The 20,846-nt window shown below is 35.9% G+C and overlaps 1 long non-coding RNA gene across 1 annotated transcript in view; it reads left to right on the top strand.

Moving 5' to 3' along the window:
• The first annotated feature begins 11,413 nt into the window (after nucleotides 1–11,413).
• Nucleotides 11,414–20,846, top strand: part of LOC138700308 (uncharacterized) — a 314,864-nt gene continuing 305,431 nt past the window's right edge. Inside the window, exon 1 of the long non-coding RNA XR_011332325.1 lies at nucleotides 11,414–12,717. This is a non-coding gene — a long non-coding RNA (uncharacterized lncRNA). The remainder of the gene's footprint in view (nucleotides 12,718–20,846) is intronic.

Here is a 20,846-nt window from a genome sequence, read left to right as displayed (position 1 = left end):
TTTCATCTGTGGGTGGCGACGAGATAACAAGACAAAGCTGCAATTTACTTTTTTATTTGATGATCTAGTGCAGCGGTGACGAAAATGTAATCGTGCGCCGAGCCACTGTGTAACCTGCAACGTGCATAGCACCTATGGAGGGAGGCGGGAAGTGAAGTAACTGTCTGACCTATTAACGGATTTTCATTTTCCTTAGTCAAGCACTTAAATATAATTTTATACAGTACAAGGCTACAAACTAATGTTTAGTACGTGTAACGAAGAAAGAAATGAACAATAAATGAACAGTATCACAACCTAAAATTAACTGTCTTCAGAATGACTCTACGACAAAGTTTCAAAATCAGGAATTATGTCACTTACTGCCAGTCGTAGTTGATCACGAAGGTATTTGTCTGTCAGTCGTGATTTAAATTTAGTTTTTACTGTTTTCATTGTTGAAAATAATTTTTCACAAACGTAAGCTGTAGCGAACATGGCTTCAACAGAGCAAGCGAAAGAACGAAGCTTCGGATATTTATTTTTTGGCAAGGATTTCAAAGTTCAACATTTGTCAGATCCTTACATCTAGCGTTCATTTGACATCACATAGTAAATCAGTGAGTTCAAATTGAAGAGCTAACCGCATTTTTCGTACATCTGCTGAAAAAGGGTCGACGTACAAAGATGATGATGATGATGATGATGATGATGATGATGATATGATGATGATAACAACAATAACACTTAATCTTTTAGGGCCATATTCATAGAAATTCTTAGCGCGGGCTTCCGGTGGATGATCAGCGAACTAACGTGTTTTGTATTCATAAACCAGTGTTAGCGATATGATATGATATGATATGAATCCTGTACAAATAATCAGTCGATAGCCGGGGCTAGTTTAGCACGCTCGTAGCGCGGGCTAGCGAAATGTCTGTGAATAGCACTCCAAATGTTTCATCAGTAGCATGTAGTATAATGCCGTTTTATGTTACACAACCGTTTTCCTCGTAATACTTGTGAACAAATCATACATTTAATATTCTCATCATATTGACAGCAAAAAAATCCGTCCTCCCATCCTACTTGGAACTTTCATACATGGTTTCGAGAGAGACATATGCCACTCGCAGGTCAGAGACAAATACAAATGGAACGGAGTTTGACTCCAGTGAGTGAGAGGGTGGGGGTTGGCTGAGGTTAGAACCAAGTGAAATGCACAGCTATCACTGTGAGCCACAATGTCTCGCGAGTCACGTTCTCGCCACGGCTGATCTAGTGCGTTCAAAACTTTGATAGACTAATAGACAAACTTGTTCTACTTCAAGAAACATTCCTACTAAGTAGAGATGGTTAAAAATAGCTGGAACAGTTTTTTTGAAACTGTTTCACAATTGAAACTGTCTCAGTACGAAACAGTTTCGTGAAATAACCTGTTCCAACTGTTCCAAAGAGTGTTACAATGCTCCAGTTGTCATTTCAACATTCCACGTGGTTCCAAGAGATAAACAGTTCAATTTCTGAACAGTTTCCTTCCTCTTTGCTGTCTACAAAGGCCACTGTATAGCGCTATCTTCAGCTTCCAATTGGAAGTAGATATAATCCAGATTTTCCACACGTCCTTCGTGCAAAAGTAAGATCTCTCCACCTCCATGAAACTGTCGCGAGTCTTTCGTGTATGTAGTACAGCGCAATTTGTTTCTACGAATCAAATTCCCTAATAAATCTGATATTAATAATTATTAGCTGCCCATCGATAGAGAATATGTTTATGGTGCCCTGACATGGTGTTAATTAATATACCGTATCGCAAAAAGTATTATCGTCTAATGTCTTATAGTTATTAAAATCTCCTAGGGTTATATGCGTTGTTTTTACTAAAATCGATCATATTGTGGTTATTTACTGTACTCTTTAACAGTAACCTACGAAAAAGGACCTTCGTCCTTTGACACTGAACAGCTGATCTAAGACGATTCAAGGGCTTTGAAACATTTTCCTGAAGAAAATGATAATTTGAAACAGTTGTCTCTTGAATCTTTTTATACAAATTAAACCGTTTAGCCATGAATTTAAATTCAATAATTACGAAAATTAACATAAATCTTGCAACACAGCGCACTTCCGCACGTCTCCGACTGAGTACAGCAGAGGGGGAGGGGAAGGTAAGAGATGAGTGCTCGTGCTGGCTAGAGTTATTGCAGTAGCTGTGATGTTGCCAAATGTTTAATAGAAACATAACGATTTCCTCTAAAACGGCGAATGTTACAAGAAAACTTATTTAGATTTTTCGAACCTCTTGTCATATTGATGCAGTGGTTACCTTCCACCCTGTATTATTTTAAGGTACAAGTTTTATACTTTTTTTTTAAACATAATGAAAACTATGATTTTTGACCCCTAATCACTACCCAGTCCCCTTAAAACGGGATTTTGGTTAGGGGAAGTAAAAAGTCGATGATACAGGCACCGTCCGCATAGGCCTATCATAATGGCATGAATGTGGGTCACGTGGTTAGTCGGTAGAGATAAGAAAGCACAAATGAATAAGGAAACATGCACTAACTTAATATACTGTATGTTATAGCCTAGATCATATATGTAACAGATAACTCCTCGCTACGGTACGTTAAAATCCACTCAGAATATGTGCGTCAGATACGTGTGCAACATCCGACGGTATGATCACATATCACCGTCCTTCGCAAGTCTCTCGTGGCTCCGACTTAAAGAACGTAGAACTTTACACTCTTTGTCTTTACTCTTTCGAATTCTGCACACTTCAACACCAAATTACCTTTCGTCTCGTTTCTCTTATCTATACTCTAACCACGACGTAAATACCAGATCACTTATCTGTGGCACGCTAAGTATACCTCTTCATAGAACATCTTGTTATTCATCATCTTTTACAATATCCACCTCGCGTCAATGGAATTCCTTGTCACAAAGTATTAGGGGCTGCAAGACAATAAACACCTTTAAGAACAGCTTAAAAGATAACCTTATTAGCATTTCACTCCAATCATACTGATTTAAACTATCACTGACTACATTGTTACTTTTTTCTTTAGACATCATCCTGATTGTGCTGTATTTTAATTGTCTCGTAATAATCTCTTTCTATTACCTAATATTATTTGAAATATATTAACATTCTATGTATTTTAGTTTAATTCTGCTACACAGTTTATTTCAGTGTTTAATTAATAGTTCATAGTATTTTGTTGTTTAATTTGTAAATAACTTTTGTATACATGTAACTCTCATCTAAATCAAATTGTTGGATTCTTTGTAAGTTCATGCATATGTATATACACTTTTTGCTGGTTGAGTGGAAGAGAAGGCCTTACGGCCTTAACTCTGCCAGCTAAAATAAATCATTATTATTATTATTATTATTATTATTATTATTATTATTATTATTATTATTATTAAAATCGGCAGCACTTTGAAGAAAACAACCGCCAGGATCGCCACCCGTCCGCCGTAAACGAACACGAGATAGCAGCACAGTCGTTAATGCAATTCAAATGGGAATTATGACGTGACTCCTTATGTAATAACTAGATGGCAGCGTAGTAAACCTGACAAAAGTTGTTAACCTCAAAGCCTATAAGCCCGATATCTGTTACATATATGATCTAGGGTTGTAGTAGCGTCTGCAATGCATGGTGCAATGAGTCAACGACTTTAATCAATACATTATAGGTAAATCTCAAGAGAAAGAGGCCGCTAGCTATTTGGTTTCTACCCCTTACTCACCCCACCGACCGTACCTCATCTTGTAGGAACACAACTGGGACGCGAGCATTGCGGCAGTGTTGCCAACCCGATTCTTAAAAACGCGCCATAAAACAAAGCAGAAGTCGCTAAATTGTTGTATTGTTAATGTAAAATAAGATTACTTTGTAGTCGTGAGTGTTTAAAAAAATTCACTAAATCTCTGCATCAGTAACACAACATTTCATAAATTTTATCCGCTAGACCAGCGGTGGCGAAAATGTAATCGTGCGCCGAGCCACTGTGTAACCTGCAACGTGCATAGCACCTATGGAGGGAGGCGGACACCCGAAGGGGAAGTGAAGCAACTCTCTGACTTATTAACGGATTTTCATTTTCCTTACATCAAGCACTTAAATATAATTTTATACAATACAAGGCTACAAAGTAATGTTTAGTACGTGTAAGGAACAAAGAAATGAACAATAAATGAACAATATCACAACCTAAAACTAACTGTCTTCAGAATGTCTCTGCGACAAAGTTTCAAAATCAGGAATTATGTCACTTACTGCCAGTCGTAGTTGATCACGAAGATATTTGTCTGTCAGTCGTGATCTAAATTTTGTTTTTACTATTTTAATTGTTGAAAGTAATTTTTCACAAACGTAAGTTGTAGCGAACATGGCTTCAACAGAGTAAGCCAAAGATCGAAGCTTCGGATATTTATTTTTTGGCAAAGATTTGAAAGTTCAACATTTGTCAAGTCCTTACATCTAGCTTTCATTTGACATCACATTGTAAATCTGTGAGTCAAAATTGAAGAGCTAACCGCATTATTCGTACATCTGCTGAAAAAGGGTCGACGTACAGAGATGATGATGATGATGATGATGATGATGATGATGATGATGATGATGATGATGATGATGAAGATGATGAAGATGATGATTATGATGATGATGCTGATGATGGTGATGGTGTTGACGATAATAACAATAACAATAACACTTAACCTTTTAATGTTTCATCAGTAACATGTAGTATAATGCCGTTTTATGTTATACAACCGTTTTCCTCGTAATACTTGTGAACAAATCATACATTTAATATTCTCATCATATTGACAGCAAAAAAATGCGTCCTCCCATCCTACTTGGAACTTTCGTACATGGTTCCGAGAGAGACATATGCCACTCGCAGGTCAGAGACAAATACAAATGGAACGGAGTTTGACTCCAGTGAGTGAGAGGGTGGGGGTTGGCGGAGGTTAGAAGCAAAAGAAATGCACAGCTATCACTGCGAGCCACAATGTCTCGCGAGTCAAGTTCTCGCCACGGCTGCGCTAGACGAACACAGTAAAACACCAGATCTAGCGAGAAAACCCTTGAATCGGCTACAGTGGATGTGGAAATACAACTCGGCACACTTGAGTTCATCCCTCAACTATCTGGATCTTAGCCAATATATCATTATTATCACACAAGATGGGAATTATATTCTTGTACGCAGTTTGAGGGGAGATTTCAACGTGAGCTCATTGCACATCTCTTGTTATATTATTCGTTGCACGGGCTTCCTATGTAATTCATTCTAACTTAACGTGCTTTATCTCTAGCATTACATGTTTAAATTTCAATATTTCTCTTATTGCAATGCTTCAACGTTTTTTAGTACTGTGATAGGTTGAGACGTACCAGAAGTACCTTTAGGCATCCGAGAAGGAAAACTCAGTGCGCAGAAACCAGCGGGCGTGACTGTCTCGCGCAGATGACGTATGCTCCCGTTCCCAGCATGCTCTCAAGCCTACTGCCGGAGGGTAAGAGAGGTATAGCATGCGCGCCGCCAGGAGTCCGAGCTGAGTTTTGCTTGTAGAATACCTATACTTCGGTAGTTCCTATCCCTATTTATTTCCTGGTAAAAATGTTTTTCGCATGAACTGGACCTACCGTACTGCCTTTATCTGGAGAAAATCAAAAGTCGAGTAGGATTTAATTGACTGTTACACGATTAGAAAAAACTATATAAAGATTAGAAGAAATAAAGTATTCTAATACAATAAAATATGGTCCACACCTGTGGAGTAACGGTCAGCGCGTCTGGCCGCGAAACCAGGTGGCCCGGGTTCGAATCCCGGTCGGGGCAAGTTACCTGGTTGAGGTTTTTTCCGGGATTTTCCCTCAACCCAATACGAGCAAATGCTGGGTAACTTTCGATGTTGGACTCCGGACTCATTTTCACCGGCATTATCACCCTCATCTCATTCAGACGCTAAATAACCTAGATGTTGATACAGCGTCGTAAAAAAATAACCCAATAAAATATTAATTGACTTACTGAAATTCTATTTCACTAATGTTAGCTTCACCAAAACGTTTGAACGGAGCCGCCATTTTCAGTCGACTGTCTATGCTGTAAACAAATGACGATCGCAAAGCATGTTTTATAATACCGTAAAGAATTTGTAGTTTGAGATGTTGGCAAACGTGGATAGAGGGTGGCTAGATATATTAAGAGAAGGGCACATTATGTTATTTAACTATACTTTCAGTTACATAAACTATTTAAATTGATTGAGATGGTTGAAGACTCTACATTTAGGTTTAGAAACGGCTGTAAAATTTGTCCAGAATAATTTCTTTCAACTATTTAAGTTGATTGAGATGGTTGAAGACTCTACATTTAGGTTGAGAAACGGCTGTAAAATTTGTCCAGAATAATTTCTTTCAACTATTTAAGTTGATTGAGATGGTTGAAGACTCTACATTTAGGTTGAGAAACGGCTGTAAAATTTGTCCAGAATAATTTCTTTCAACTATTTAAGTTGATTGAGATGGTTGAAGACTCTACATTTAGGTTGAGAAAGGCTGTAAAATTTGTCCAGCATAATTTCTTTCAGAGATTGTACTGCTTTACGCACCACAAATGTAGGACACTGGATCCGAAACTTTATGTCCTTACCAAACGAATGTATGCTAAGGAGTTCTATAATCCTTAAAAATCCATTGCCCTCATTCGGGTTTGAAACAGGGAATCTAGGATCTAATGAAAGCATGACACTCACTGCACTAATGACAACGACATATGTTTTCATGGGGTTTACAGTAAGTTTTTCTTAATGTCCAATTTTTTCTTAGAACGCCCGCAAAGAGAGAAAAAAAAATGTACTTTGCCGTAGACGACGACGGGGAAGCTGATGTGTGTGTGTGGTAGGGTGGAGATGAGAGAGGAGAGATAAAAAGAGAGAGCGTATAACGGTGTAGACAAGGAGAACTAGATACCTACGAAAAAATTATTGGAATACATTGCTGGTGCAATTATGAAGCAGCTTGCTAGAGTTAGTCTCCTATCTACATTTGCCATGTACACTGGCGAATAACAGCAGGGACTGCAACAATGTTAAGTGGTAGCTGTGATATGTTGAACATGTGATTTTGTGCAAGCTGCAGCGAGACAAGTGGAAAGCAAGTGTTTGCAAGCAGTGGTTTATGGGTACGCCATGTCGAGAGTGCACCACAGTGACCACAACTTTACTCTGACCATAACCAACATACACGCCATCTCAAATGTTTGCCATGCATCAGCATGTTTATCCGTTTTGAGAAAGTACGAGTATTTAGTGATCCAAATCAGTGCCTTTTACAGATAGAGTGAAGTAGTAGTGGTAGATATATGTTGAGATATGGATCTTTGCATCGTTTTGAGAAAGTATTTAGTGATCCAAATCAGCGCCTTTTACAGATAAAGTGAAGTAGTAGCGGTAGATATATGTTGAGATGGATCTTTGCATCGTTTTGAGAAAGTATTTAGTGATCCAAATCAGCGCCTTTTACAGATAAAGTGAAGTAGTAGCGGTAGATATATGTTGAGATATGGATCTTTGCATCGTTTTGAGAAAGTAGTTAGTGATCCAAATCAGCGCTTTTACAGATAAAGTCATTTCCCATATTTATTCTGCGTTTAATTTCTTCTCGAGTGTCATTTTTATTTGTTACTGTTGCTCCAAGATATTTGAATTTTTCCACCTCCTCAAAGGATAAATTTCCAATTTTCATATTTCCTTTTCATAGGCTAACAATATTCTGGTCACGAGACATTTAATTTAATTTAATTTAATTCATTTATTTAATACTTTACACTTGAGCTACATTAGGCATTGCAGCCCGAAAGAGCAGAAGCTCGTGCTCGAGCACAGTTCAGATCAGTTATACAAAATATATCACAAAATTAAGAGAGTTCATTGAGCACAATAACATTAATAAATGGTAAAATACATACAGCATGTAGTATATACAAATAGAAAGTACAAAAGAATATAAATATTAGAGTATCAATTTTTAACTCAATTAGCTTAAACAATTAAATAATTAATCTGATTTGTTTCTGAAATCTGTGTGTGTTAAGTGTACTTAGATCAGGGTAAGCTCTAATTAATGCATTATATATTTTGGGTTCAAAATTTCTGCTGTGTTTTAATGCAGCAGTTGTGTGGCATTTGGGAGTATTTAGAAAGAAACTGTAGTTTTGTCTCGTATGGTATTCGTGAGGATCAAATTTTAATTTATTGTGGTTTAATCATATACTTTGTCTTTTCAGAGTTTACTTCCAAACCTATCGCTTTACTTGCTTCCAGTAAAATTCCCGTGTTTTCACTAATAGTTTATGGATTTTCTCCTAACATATTCACGCCATCCGCATAGACAAGCAGCTGATGCAATCTATTTAATTCCAAACCGTGTCTGTTATCTGTACTTTCGTAATGGCATACTCTAGAGCGAAGTTAAAAAGTAAAGGTGATAGTGCACATTCTTGCTTTAGCCCGCAGTGAATTGGAAAAGCATTCAGGTAGAAACTGTTCTATAAAGACCCTGCTGTACGTTTCACTGAGACACATTTTAATTAATATAAATAGCTTCCGTGCAAGGAATAAATAGGAAAATAGAAGAAGGAGGAGGAGCATTTCGTCCTGAAGAGTAACTCGGTATATCGTGGGGAGCGACAGTACTTGAGGAAAATTTCTCCGCAATCTAAACTGTCACACTTTTCCAAATAAACATATCTGGTTGGTTGTGTGACGCTGCCAACGATCAATTCTGAGGCTGTCATGACCAGGATTTCCCTTTGGACAAAAATTATTTCAACCCCTCCAAAGAAAGGAAAGTATTGTGTGTTATACCCCATATATCTCCAAGATTTATATTAGTCTAAGTGTTGGTCATTTCCGCTCTTGTATTCAGATTTACCCTCCGGAGATACATGTCTGAATTCAATAGTAAGGGGAGAGCGCAGTTTTCATTTTTCCACAAGTTAACTCAGAAGGTTAGGAAAGAAGGATTTATGTTCAGTTTCATATTTGCAAATATGATAGATATTTATGTAATTTACATAATTATTTATTTTTTGTTAATTGCATTGCCTCAAGCGGTTATTTTATGCAATGCCAACAATATAAAGAGTCATGTCATTTCTTGTAATATGGGTACAGATTGTCCAGGGTATCATAAGGCCCAGTACTTATAAGATATTATGGTACTATTTGACTTAACTTTCTTTGGGGGTTATTTTACGACGCTGTATCAACATCTGGGTTATTTAGCGTCTGAATGATATGAAAGTGATAATGCCGGTGAAATGAGTCCGGGGTCCAGCACCGAAAGTTACCCAGCATTTGCTCGTATTGACTTAACTACCCTGTTTTAAAATATATTATGATACTCTTTGATGATAGTGATGATGAATATGATATATTGGGGGGGCTGTCACAACAAAATGTGATGGTAGTGATGATTATGATATCAAGAGGGGCTGTCGCAACAAAATGTGATGATAGTGATGATGATTATGATATTAAGAGGGGCTGTCACAACAAAATGTGATGATAGTGATGATTATGATATTAAGAGGGGCTGTCACAACAAAATGTGATGATAGTGATGATTATGATATTAAGAGGGGCTATCACAACAAAATGTGATGATAGTGATGATTATGATATTAAGGGGGGCTGTCACAACAAAATGTGATGATAGTGATAATGATTATGATATTAAGAGGGGCTGTCACAACAAAATGTGATGATAGTGATGATGATTATGATATTAAGAGAGGCTGTCACAACGAAATGTGATGATAGTGATGATGATTATGATATTAAGAGAGGCTGTCACAACGAAATGTGATGATAGTGATGATGATTATGATATTAAGAGAGGCTGTCACAACAAAATGTGATGATAGTGATGATGATTATGATATTAAGAGAGGCTGTCACAACGAAATGTGATGATAGTGATGATGATTATGATATTAAGAGAGGCTGTCACAACGAAATGTGATGATAGTGATGATGATTATGATATTAAGGGGGGCTGTCACAACAAAATGTGATGATAGTGATGATGATTATGATATTAAGGGGTAATGTCACAACAAAATGTGATGATAGTGATGATGATTGTGATATTAAGGTGGGCTGTCACAAAATGTGATGATAGTGATGATGATTATGATATTAAGTGGTAATGTCACAACAAAATGTGATGATAGTGATGATGATTATGATATTAAGGGGGGCTGTCACAACAAAATGTGATGATAGTGATGATTATTATGATATTAAGGGGTAATGTCACAACAAAATGTGATTATAGTATGATGATTGTGATATTAAGGGGGCCTGACACAACGAAATGTGATGATTATGATATTAAGGGGTGCTGTCAGAACGAAATGTGATGATAGTGATGATGAATATGATATTTAGGGGGGCTGTCACAACAGAATGTGATGATAGTGATGATTATGATATTAAGGGGGCTGTCACAACTAAATGTGATGATTATGATATTAAGGGAGACTGTCACAACGAAATGTGATGATAGTGATGATGAATATGATATTTAGGGGGGCTGTCACAACAAAATGTGATGATAGTGATAATGATTATGATATTAAGGGGGGTTGTCACAACAAAATGTGATGATAGTGATGATGATTATGATATTAAGGTGGGCTGCCAAAATGTGATGATAGTGATGATGATTATGATATTAAGGGGGCTGTCACAACAAAATGTGATGATAGTGATGATGAATATGATATTTAGGGAGACTGTCACAACGAAATGTGATGATAGTGATGATGATTATGATATTAAGAGGGTTGTCACAACAAAATGTGATGATAGTGATGATTATATATTAAGGGGGCTGACACAACAAAAAGTGATGATAGTGATGATGATTATGATATTAAGAGGGTTGTCACAACAAAATATGATGATGATGATGCTGATATTGATGATGATATATGTCTTTAATCACACTGCAAATTGGTGATGATGACATGACAGACGAAGGGGTACTACTTACAGAAAACATGCCTAGCACACTATTTGCCAACATACATTTCGTTTCCGCTAACCGGGATATGAACCCGGAACGCTCTCGTGGAAATCCGACGCTTAACGTTCATTGTTGATATGCAGGAGGTCATAGCAAGACTCTCACGTAGGGAAAGAATCAGGCTTCAACAAATCTGCCCCTCGTCTGCTGCTACCACCCCCTTGCGGCGGGGTGGTTGGTGGTACGAACCAGACCGAACAGTTCCGAGGTGCGCGAGGAGAGGGGTTGAATTTTACCGGGGAAATGTGTGCGACGCCGTCCGTCGTTGCGTCGATTCGTAGCGTCGCTCTGTTTGGTACCTCAGCCAAGCAGTTCGCTAGTCGCTCTCCCGCGGTGAGAACTCAGGCCAGTCGGGTGTTGGGTCGCGAGCGAAGAGGTCGTACCGTGCCCGAGAGCTTCCGGTTACCAACTCTGGTCCGTCAGCCCTTGGAATTGTGTCGAGTGGCGTCAAGATCCGTTGCGAATCAGGAAGTGATCATCTCTTCGTGTCCGTGTGTGTCAGAAGAAGGATCTACCGTGTTTCGTCACAGTATTACATCCAGTATTCCGATCGTATGGTTCTCTTACACTTCAAAAAAATCAAGAAAAACTTTATGTCAACTATCATACAGCTGACGTGACGCTTTCTCGCTACTAAAAGCGTTCCAAAAAATGACTGAATATTTGGATCGACAGTACTATAGCCACAGTAACCAAGATGTTGTTTACATCTCCAATGGTTTAGTATATTCTCATACTGTAGACTTATAAGTGCAGAAAGGAGGAAAAAAACTGTCTGTGATTCTTGTTTGTTTTCTCTTGTAAACTGTCAGTTTGTGTTTTGTCATATTTAGGAAGAGGAAGTACTACCTTCACCGCTAGTTTTAAATGTGGCAATTTCTTAAAAACGTGCTTCTTACATAACAAAACAGAGATTTTTTCTAAAAGAAAAGTCTTTTTTCTGAACTTGTTTGTGTGTGTGTGTCTTTGAAACCAATTAGGGACCTGTTTGTTGCGATATTACGTTTGTGGCAGTTTTTTGTGTCTGTGTGTGTTGGCTGAAACAACTGCTTTTGTCTGATATTTTGTATTTTTTTAACTTTTTGCGCTGGTAAGAAGAATTTTTTCTTTACTCTCTCTCTCCTCTTGTGTCCTCGTCTGGTACACGTGACTATTAATCGGCACCTTTTATTTGTGACTGTCAAAGACTCTCACCTTCTCTGTTTGACTAATACATTTCGTCGTCTTTTGTAAATAGGCTTGCCGCCTGCAGGTCATATTCTTCCAGCCTTGTAGTAAAGTTACGAGTTGATACTTGTTTTATAGCTACATACGTGCAAACAAACAAGAAGTGGAAGCCACAGAAGAAAAAACCTTTATGGACACTGGATGAACTGTAGCTAACCTTACAAAAATCACGCAGATCAAATCGTGTGGGAAATAGAAGTTTCAAAGCGATATAGTGGTTCAGAATATCAACTGTTAACGGTTTTTATTCAAGAAGGAAGTCCGGAGTAGTGAGTGTATTACAAGCAGTGTCTTCTACTTCAAGCAACCCTCAAGCTGTAGAAGATCTGCTCCTCCACCTCTTAAATATCTACTCAGCGAGCATCGAAACCAATTCCTCGGGGTAATTAATTTAAAAAGTTTGTAATATAGAAAGTTGTACAGTGTACGCGCATACAAAAACGTTTGAGAGGGGGTAAGGGGGGTGTCCATATACTGGAATCACCCTAGTCAGTCAGTCCGTAGAGAGGCGGCAAAGTGCCAGCATCGAGGCCTGGCTGTGAAGTTGTTTAGGGGTGCCGGCTAGTTTCTGTCTCGTGGGGATGCATAGCTACAAGTGTAACCTTCAAATTACAAAGTTAAGGGTCAGCTAGTCCTATGCAACTTTGCGTCAAAATAGCACAAAGTAATTCTAAACTTATTGTTGTGATAGGAAAGTTTGCTTTATATTTGAATACATGCTGAATGCTAATGAACAGTTTGCGAAAAAAACTAATATTGAAATGCGCATACATACGCCATAAACTAAAATGCACTAAAATCATCACATTTTTTTAACGCTTTATGACAAATTATTTTCTCTATTTCGACATTCTATCTTTAACGTAATATCTCATTTCTTACACGAAGTTCAAATGTTTTTTTTTTATTTGTCTCCGAAATTACTACTTTCAACCAAGATTATCTATCTAGAAGAACCTACGATTCTCACTTTTTGATAATATGAAATTAAATTCTACTTTCTCTATGCCGTAGTTTTTATTCGTTACATTATTGTCATGTTTTTAATTCTCGGCTGACTTCGGGAAGTTCAGTTGTATGTCCCTTTTTTACTTTCTCAAACTTCCAACACAAGTACATAGAGGTTTAAATTCCTTACAATTTAGTATTTACAATATTTGCACTAGTGAACAATATACCAGAAAAGATACAGTTTACTAAAATTTGCAAAACCATGAAAATACTAGCACTTCCAAATTTACTCAGCATCAAGTAATAATAAATTGTGGAAATTGTCGCCAAGAGTCTATTATCATATAAAAGTGTCATATTATAATATAAATGTTAGCTTCAAGAGGCCACATACAAGACTGATTTCTTGTTTCCGTGTTAGAAATGGGAAAATATTCATACAAACATTTTTCAAGCAATATATCATACTGTAGGTATTTTTTTGCACGATTATGCTTTTTTCCCTACTTATCACTGTTGTTTACATGCTTCATAAGTTGAAATACTGCACGTTCTGGTTGCTATGCAAACAAAAGAAATCACAATGCGGTAAGCAAAAACAAATGCCTACATACTGCCTTAGCAACGATTTTCTTAACTTTCTTATAAGAAAGATTTTTATTTATTAAACAAATTTATGCAGTATTCAAAATTAAAGACATATTTATTTAAATTGATCGTCCAAAAAATAATGTGCGATACACATTTTGCTTCCCATCGTTTTTTTAAACTGTTTCCTCGATTCTGTTATAATGAACTTGCCAACTTCTATCGCAATGTTCTAAATTGTAAAGAGTTACATGTAAAATCATCGACCAGTACATCATTTTCGAACGATATTTATTTTGTATAACTCAGTGTTGTGACTTATGCAAGCATAAATCCGAGTCGTTCGTACGAACAGGAATTAGCTATTTATTGTGTGTTTTGTACATATTTGAAGAGTTTTCCTTTGCAATATTTTGCCTGTACGCAATGGCAGCTCCCTTTAAAATGAACGTTCATTAAATGAATAACGAAACACCGAAATCTCGCGACATAATGTTTAATTTTAAAATTTTCACCCAGGTGTCATACCCGTAAAGCTCTTGCTTCAGACTGATTTTATATTTTTAGCCGTGACATATTTGAGTCTAATTAAAATGTGATAAATTTTGAAAACTAGTATCTCAGTTCTGAATTTGTATTTTATAATATGAGTGTCTTTTCAGATTTCTAACTGATTAAAATTTTATTGAGGTGAAAGGGAAAGAGTTATGTTCTGAGTATAAAAACAGTCAGGAGTAGAAAAAAGTAAATTTCATGTTAAATATGTGCGCTGAAAGAGACTAATTCCTGATATTTTTTAAGGATATATTGAATACCATTCGGTTGTGAAGTTTTGGTAGGAAAAATAATGAACCTTGGTCTACATATATTTATCGTGATGTTCGTAAATAATATGTAGTTAGTATAGGCTAAATTAGTTACAGTACATATGTATGAATATTGTTTTGATATATTTTTACAGTATACGTATATGAACAGATTTATTTATGTAAGAACACATCTCACCTCGTTCATTTAATAATTTTGGTGCTTTTACTATGTGAGTGATGACGGACTATACTTTGATACGATAAATATTGTTTACTTGTCAAAATACTGCACTTTTCCAGTCAATTTCACATAATTATTACTATATTCTTGCGTGAGTAATCCATAGTTAGTCCTTTTTTGTGAATGAACGTTAGAGATGCAGATTTTTGCATTACTTCATCTTCAAAATTATTTCAAATATATAAGCATAGGCCCTATACGGAGACTTTTACATTGTCGAATTGTAGTTGTGAAATTATAATAAAATTGTAACCCTTAAAGCAACAAAGAACTTGATGGTTACAAAAATACACTTCAGCGTGATAAAATTACCTTAAGGTGCGTAACTAAGTTACTTCTTTGCCAGTACAAACAGTTGAACTCGTCGAACTATGTTGTATCTTTGTCGGTGAGAAAAAGGATACCTTTTTGAAGTGTTACATGAAGTTCTGCTTTAATTTCAATTAACAGAGGAAAGTGCTGAGACTGCAAGTTCTAAATTCGTACTAAGTTCTAGATTAACGTAGTACATACGTTTATAATTAATTTTAGACGGTGTGAGCAACTAAATATATAAAATGACACGTTTCCAATATTTTATCTTCGTATCAGATGTGCAAACCATATTGTACTAGCCTAATAATTTAATAATAATTTATTTATTTAATCTGGCAGAGCTAAGGCCAGTAGGCCTTCTCTTCCGCCCAGCCAGACTCTAATTCTAATTGAATACAATTGCTTACATAGTTATTACATTAATATCTAGACCATAAAACAACATGAAAGTAAATAATGAAAGTTGGATAAGTAATGTTAGTGTGACAATAACAAACATTGGTAAGAAATAATAATAATAATAATAATAGTAATAATTAGATAATTTAAATATTTAATATTTATTAACAAGAATTGTTAGAAAAATATTTCCTCAGTCTACATAGTTGTTTGATTTTCATCGTGCGTATTTGACAGATTTACTTCTAGCTCAAAATATGTCGCCTTATTTGAATTAAGTGTTAAGACGTTATAGTTGTTCCTTCAGATTGGAAGTTTTTTATTATATTAACTTGAATTTGAACCAGAGTTTAAGCTAGAGAATACAGTAATTGTCGCAATAAATGCACAAATGAAAAATTATATTTGTGCAAATTGCGAAAAGCTTGTGCAATATTATTAATAATTGTACAGAAAGATAACATTAATAAGGTTTGCAGAAACAAAAAGCTATGTAATTTGTTTCTTGGAGTTTTATTACTTTCAATCCATCTTATCACAGTCTAGATATACTTATGTAAGTAAATCATTAGACGTAGGTATGTTTAGAATTAATTACTGCTGAATTTACAACACATTAAAATAAGTTATTTTATGGACACTCTAAACATTGAAATTCTTTACTAGTAGGTCCTTCAAGATTTATTGTTAACAGAGTGCTAATTCTTCTTAATGAAAGGAGGTTTCTAATTCCAGTTTTTACAAGATTCATGCATCTAAATCCTCGCTCACAATTTGCAGTATGCGATGGAATTATATAAATCAATTAGAAGAAATTGTTCACTTAACTTACATGAAGTGCACCAACTCTCTGAAATCCATTCGTGAACATCTATTGCTCAATACCTTTTTGAACATTGCCCATGCCATAGCATTTCATTTAAATTCAGATTAATTCAAACACATCTCTGATTTCATTTTTCTCCGTTAACATCTTCGTTTCTGAAGTATAATATTTCGATATATTACTTTGAGCAATTTCTACTTAGCTACCTTCATAAGAATGAGATGTAGGACCAGTATTTAGTGCAGGTACCACGTTATGCTGACTCCCCTTCATAGTAGTCCCACAATGTGCATTTAACGAATGTTGAAGAACATAAATGGTTAAGGTTATGGATCAGTGAAAATAACGAAAAAATAAACATTAAAAATGGAAATTTTGTTTTTAACTCAAAAAAATAAAATAATGTTTCAGTTTTCTAAATCTGTGCTTATTTTGGCCCTATGACAATGTAAAGCCCTCAGGACGAATTTAAAGGGACCAGTGCGTGCGTGGAGCTGTAGCCCTTTAAACTGACACTCAGCTGCCATTCTGGCAGACTTTGTTCTTCAGTCCAACTAATTTTACTTTTTATTCAACTCATTTTTAAGTAGGTTATTTTACGTCGCTTTATCAACATCTCAGGTTATTTAGCGTCTGAATGAAATGAAGGTGATAATGCCGGTGAAATGAGTCCGGGGTCCAGCACCGAAAGTTACCCAGCATTTGCTCATATTGGGTTGAGGAAAAACCACGGGAAAAACCTCAACGAGGTTACTTGCCCCGACCGGGATTGGAACCCGAACCACCTGGTTTCGCGGCCAGACGCGCTAACTGTTACTTCACAGGTGTGGACTTCATTCAATTCATATTTCGCGCTGTTATGTAGGACAAAAATGTGTGTGGTAGACCTGCATAGGAAGGAAGAATATCCATAGTGTATCTTATACACGCTGTACTTCGATCATCGTTTTCTTGATTTTTCCAATTTTCAAAATTTTGTAAGACTCAGAATGCTCTAATGAATGCAATTTTTCTCTAATCTCAGTAAAATTCTGCACAGAAGTTCACAAAAGCTTGTGAAGTAAACTGACATACGTGTTTTCTTCTGCTATTGAAAGTATTCAAATTACCATGTGTTGAAGAGTGGCCAGTTTAAAAAAATAAAAAATAAAAATTAACAACTAAAAGGTTAAATATTTTTTTTCTCAAAACGTAATTGGAAGAATATGAAAAGCATGTGTCATAATTTACATATATCTATCAGAAATAAATTAAATATAAATTTAAAGAAAATTATGTAAATTTTGAAAATTGGGACAATTATAATTCAGTATTTGAAAAAAAGAAAATATGTGGTAAAAGTTTCAGATTAATTAGTGTAAAAATGTAGACGTTAGAAATTTCACAGTTCCATAGTCTTAACATAAACTATGGTAGCAGAAACGTAACCATGTCATTCAGGTACTATCATCTGGTGGTAGATGAAAGAAACTCACTGTTGGATATTACCCGATGTCCGATACTACCCAACTCTCCCCTAGCCTATATATTAAACAATCTCTGATGCGTGACTATCCATATCATACTACAGAAGTTATAACATAACCTAAATAATATAAACAAGATAAATGATAGAAAATTTTAATTAAGGATGATGAAATAAACATGAATCATTTTGAAAGATACAATTATTGAAAATACAATGTTCGCAAACAAAGAAACAAATGCTGGGAGGTGATAAAATCAAACAAGTGTTAGGAAGGTGATAAAACAAATGCTAGTGAGGTAATAAAAATTGTAGGATAGGCAGCTATGACTGGTTGAAATATGTCATTCCGTACCGTTTTGTTGGTCAAAAGTAGTATGACGTAGTAAACGTGTAATAGTCAATGTAAACAAGTGAAGTGTAACGTGGCATTAAATAATTTGTTCTTATTTTTTTTTACATCTAAGCTTACAGTACTAATATACAGGGACATCATTTTATTTTTACTTCAATTTTTATTGTACCTGCGTTTCTAAATGTACTTGACTCCCACCCCCTTCACTAATGTCCTTGCTAACGTCAGTCACACAAACTTACGGCCGCTGTTGCTAGCAGTGAAATAAACAGTACAGAGTACAGTGTGTTTCAGAAATATGTTGCATTTCTATAGAAGAAAAAGCTTATATTATTGAAGTTTATTTTCACACAGGTATGGTGTGTAGCATAACTGAATTTATCTGTGTGGACTGAGCACAAGTGAAGATTAGAGTTACCGAAAGTACGGGACCCTATAAAATGGTACGGTACTTAACAGCATTATTTAAACAAGAGTTTTATTTTACTGTTTGTAGGTATCAAAGACGATGATGGAAACTGGAATTACAATATAACCGAATGTGAACAACAGTTTTTCTTTTTCTTTTTCTTTTTTTTTTTTTTTTACAATTCCTGATTATATCATTACGGAATATTTTCGTAGAAATGTAATTAATCTGGTAGATAAATTTAGAGCAACAGAGTGTACAGAAAGGAAGAAAAGTGTAAGATGGCCAACAAAGGTGACAGAAGATGCTAGAGAAAGGATGCAGCGAGGCCCTAATAAGTCGGTCAAGAAGTTAGCTGTAAAAATTGGGGTTTCTTACGGAAGTGCTCACAAAATTCTCAGGAATAAATTAGGTTAGTAATATGCTGAATAAAGTAGACATTACGTAATATATATATATATATATATATATATATATATATATAACCACCTGAAGACTTGAGTTTGTGAAAAAAAATTGTTACTATTCTACTGTTTTTTAATAAAATACTGTAAAGTAATGACCAGGTTTAGAGACTTAGACCCGATAGATGAAAACAGTGTGATTTCAAGTTGGATAGCTGGACTGTAGTGGGTGGGGGCAGTGATGGTAGCGACCTACCTGTCGTCCCATGTGCTTTATTTACTCAGTCATACTCATAAGGCAGGGAGAGGAGGTACTGTTCTGACAATAAAAACAGTCCCGTGCACCTAGTTCACTTTAACAGAGGGAATGACAGGAGATAGCTAGTAGTCTAGTTTTGATCTGTACATGTGGTTATCTATGTGATTAGTCTAAGAATATATGCGATATTCTGTGACATAAAAGACATGCTAGCAGGGAAGAAGTCTACGGACACTGCTGGGGTAGCGAAGATAGATTTCAATGACTTATTGTTTTTTCGTTTTGCATTCGTTACGTCATTCACACCTGTGGAATAACGGTTACCGCGTCTGGCCGCGAAACCAGGTGGCCCGGGTTCGATTCCCGGTCGGGGCAAGTTACCTGGTTGAGTTTTTTTCCGGACTTTTCCCCCTCAATCCAATATGAACAAATGCAGGATAGCTTTCGGTGCTGGACCCCGGACTCATTTCACTGGCATTTCATCTTCATCTCATTCACACGCTCAATGACGTAAGATGTTGATAAAGCGTCGTAAAATAATCTACTAAAATAAATCCATTACATCATGTAGAGCGGAGCTTCTCCCAATATAAACTTTGTCTTGCCGACTACCGAAGAAAGTTTAGTTTTGAGACCTTCAGAATGTGTGTTGTAGTAGGCTACATTGTAACAGTACATCATAAGTTGTGTATGCTGTGCAGAATTATTATGTATGTTGAGTAAGTATTGCACTTGTGCTTATGACAGAAGCCGAAAGGAAATGCATATTAATTAATTTTGAAAATTTCGCATGATAGGTTTTTTATTTTAATCGATGTAAAGATTAATTTTTTTGTCCTATAGAATTTTTCTCCTCTAACAATCATTTTATTTTGATGTTTGATAAATTAGTTGCCTTTTTTTGGAACGTCACTGTACAGTACCAGCAGACTGGACTGAACTTGGTTTCATGTACACATGTCTCTTCTTCTGCCGACTCCAACACAATGAAAATGCTGCCTATAGTACGGACGTAGTAAACTTATTCTATCGGGTCCAAAATCTCGATGTCTGGTAATGACCAAACTGAAAATGGTAATACTATATTTCCCTGTAACATAAATGGATACACTACTTTTCTCTCCTCCTATAGCTAGTAAAAGATTTGTTTTCATATTGCACTAGCAACTCCAAACTCCTGCAATGAAGGGGGTAACAGTGTTTCCGAGTATAGCCAGGTTAATGTTAAAAATGTTGGTAAAAATAAAGTGATGTCCCTTTATTAATCTTTGTAAGTGTATCGGTATATTAACTTTTCAGATTATTTTGTAAAAACATATTTAGTTGGAAAACATTTTTTTCGGAGAACGTGTTGTGTATTATTATTTATTACATTATTAGATACGTAATCTTGGTATGACAATAAAGTGTTACACTAGGCCTACTTTTTACAAGGTCAGTGACTTTCCTATGATCATTTTTGTGCATCCATTAGCTAAACAGCAACCTAA

Source organism: Periplaneta americana, chromosome 5, assembly GCF_040183065.1.
Source record: "Periplaneta americana isolate PAMFEO1 chromosome 5, P.americana_PAMFEO1_priV1, whole genome shotgun sequence".
In the NCBI taxonomy this organism is placed as follows: Eukaryota; Metazoa; Arthropoda; class Insecta; order Blattodea; family Blattidae; genus Periplaneta; species Periplaneta americana.
This window is presented reverse-complemented; position numbering and strand designations above follow the sequence as displayed.